A 3,251-nucleotide genomic window follows, 5' to 3' on the forward strand; every position below is an offset into this window, starting at 1 on the left:
TGCGTGCTCTGTTTCGCAGAGTCAGATAAAGCAAAAAAAAAAAAAAAAAACAAAAAACAAAAAAACAAGGCGTTAACCGTGAAGGGAAGGGATTAAAGGTCTTTCGGTCACGTACTGGTCCTCGGATAATGAGACGCGTGCCTGTAGCACGTTCCCCGTGGCCCTATTCTCGCCCTTCCGCCCATAAACAAGCCTACATCACCGTGCCCTTTTGTGGCCCGGATAACCTACAGCTCATGGGAGGCACTATGTCTACGCGCATGATTTCTCGCTCAGGCCCTCTGATACCCACGTCGAGAGAAAAAAAGAAAGGGAGGAAAACTGCAGGCGGACGGCGGACATTTAACAAGGTGTGGTTTAGCATTCGTGGTGTGGTAATGATTCCGGTGCTAAAGGGGTTCAGTGGGAAAATGATAAGCTGATTACGAAATGCAAGGTAAGCTGATAAAAAAGGGAAAGAAAATTTCCCCGCATTTCCCCGAGGGGAAGAATGTGAAAGTGCAAATGCATGAGTTGAATTTGCGCGGTTCGGTAATGTTCGCGAAAGAGAGATCACACACACACACACAACTACAACGAAAGAAAGATGCATTTTTTCACAGACACCTATTTGTGTTGTCGTTGTACTTGATTGCTAGAGCGGATCTCAGCTTTGAAATTTCGTGTCAGTACTCCTTTAAGCGGGTGCATTAGCCCTTCTCACGCCCGATTCCTGGCCAATCCCCCACGTGGGTATGTGCCATGTCAGCGGCCAGGCAGCGCGCGCCCATCTCCCCCCGTTGCCAAGGCAGACGAGGAGTTTCCTGGCCAATCCCCCACGTGGGTATGTGCCATGTCAGCGGCCAGGCAGCGCGCGCCCATCTCCCCCCGTTGCCAAGGAAGACGAGGAGCGCGCGCACCCGCAGCTGTTGCTATGTGGACGGACGGCGGTCACCGGAATTCAGGGTCGCTTATAAAGTGCATTTGCACTTAAAATGATCAAAGACAAGCGCATAACTTGATCGCATAAATTGAGCGATGAGATGCATATAGCTGACTCAGGAAACAGGTGATTTATTTAATGGCTTGCGGAAGTCCACGGCGATGCTCCGTCGTGCCAGTTTAAGACTGGGGTAAAACGCGGAGTAAAACGCAAAGTATGTAATTTGCAGACACGCTTGTATTCACCGGATCAAATATTGTTAGTTAGGAACCTTGAAATTAGCGTGAAGACATTGGTAAGCGTTACAATTATAGGAGCAAGGACCGGTGTGATAGGGATATATAAACGGCACTGGGAAGTAAAGCAGAATTGCTTAAAGAAACATTTTAGCCTTATCCTGCGAATCAATATGCCGATACCACCAAACAGCTCAATTGTGTGCGGGGTCCGTAGAGAAACATTCAGCAACCACTCCTGTAGCGAAAACAGGCGCGCACGCGAAGCTTCTAGGTTTAGGACACACTGAAGAGATATGGTTGTTGGAGCAGCTGGTGTAGCTTATTTGCAAGAGTGCGCTCTAAAAACTGAGAATAATAAAAATAAAAGTAATAATAATAAGATGACTGTAATTAGAGACTTGGGAAAGGGATCTGAGAGACATTGTCGCTTGTACTGCACGTCAGCCGGTCTAGTGGATGGTTCAGCCCGACGTTGCCTTTGTACATCGATGATCGCAGCCCTAACCTGGCATAGATTGGCAGTCGTCATTTGGCTTGCGTTTTTGCTCCCCAGACCCCTTCAGTGGCCCGCGGTTCTCCCATATCCTGGTATTATAATTTCAGAAACTGAGGTACACTGCGCCGAGCACGTTCATGGGCCCACTCCTGTCGCTGTGCTATCAGGGATGCCCGCTCTTTGACGGAACGGACCAAGCGAGGCCTACCCATCAAGCAGCAGCCTGCAACTGGCTGTCCAGAAACGCGCGGTACGCATGAACCTACCAATCCATTCTCCAGAGGGAGAGAGCGCCTGTGATTGGCTGGGAGTATGGCGTGTTCCAGCGCGCCACTCCTCCCATACAAAAATGCCTTATGGGCGTCTATTGAAAAATGTATAGTGAGCTATGGCTGCCTATGGGTCTCTATGGTCACCCATAAAATAGCATAAATTAGGCTATAGCCAGCTATTGAAGTTTTTATAGATCCTGCACTAAAGACTGTAAACCATACAATTCTCTTTAGACGAGTATAGAACATCCTAATGTGTTTAGCCTATAGAGTCACAGCTATTCAGGTTACTGTAGCCAGTTAAAGAAATATGTATGGCTTTAGTTCTATAGACCATCCGCGGCAAAGCTCTTTTGACTGGCCATAGACCATTGTTTAAATTTAAGTCTACAGACTCGAAACCATTCAGCTGTCTTTTGCCAGCTATTGGAAAAAATATGTCCTCAAGCTAAAGAGAGACAGCCACAAAAGCTCTTTTGGCTGGCTATAGGCTGTTGCTTACCTCTAACTCCACAGATTCAAAACCATTTAGCTGTCTTTTGCCAGCTATTGAAAAGAGTTCGTTTTAAGCCTACAGAGAGAAAGCCATAACAGCTCATTCGGCTGGCTATCAGCCGTTGTTTCGCTCTAAGTCTACAGACCTCAAACCATTCAGCTGTCTTTTGACAGCTATGGAAAAGAGTTCGTCCTAAAGCTATAGAGAGAAAGCCATAAAAGCTCATTTGGCTGGCTATGGGCCGTTTAGCTCTAAGTCTACAAGCTTGGAACCATACGGCTGTCTTTGCCAGCTATTAGAGAGAATTTGCTTCAAAGCTAAAGAGAGGCAGCCATAAAAGCTTCTGCGGCTGGGTACAGTACAATATATAACTGTAAACCTTTAGACGTGATAATTAAGCAACATTTTGCCGGCATTAACGAAGCGTTTGGCACAGAACTTGAAAGCCTGCATCCATAAATGCTTCTTTAGCTAACTACATAGTAACATAAGGCTCCAAGTCTCCAGCGGCTAATCGAAAAGTGTTAGCCTATAAAGGTATAATTCGAGCAACCATTCAATCCTATTCTGCTGGTCTCAATATGACTTATGACGCGAAATTCATATACTTATGATGTACCTAGCTAGATCTATAACAAAGATTGGATAACGATGATGAGGTTGATCGGCCGGTTATATGGACGTATTTGTTCAAGAAGGTTAGGTACTTATTATACCAACAATAGGGTAAAAGTACAATTAAAGGAAGCTACTAATTAACGCTCAAATTCAGGTTGCAACTTTGGATACTGCGCGTAGGCAAAGCTTGCAAATGAACGTTGACCGA

Source organism: Haemaphysalis longicornis, unplaced genomic scaffold (genome assembly GCF_048455015.1).
Source record: "Haemaphysalis longicornis isolate Haplotype H1 unplaced genomic scaffold, Haemaphysalis longicornis Haplotype H1 scaffold_4, whole genome shotgun sequence".
Classification (NCBI taxonomy): domain Eukaryota; kingdom Metazoa; phylum Arthropoda; class Arachnida; order Ixodida; family Ixodidae; genus Haemaphysalis; species Haemaphysalis longicornis.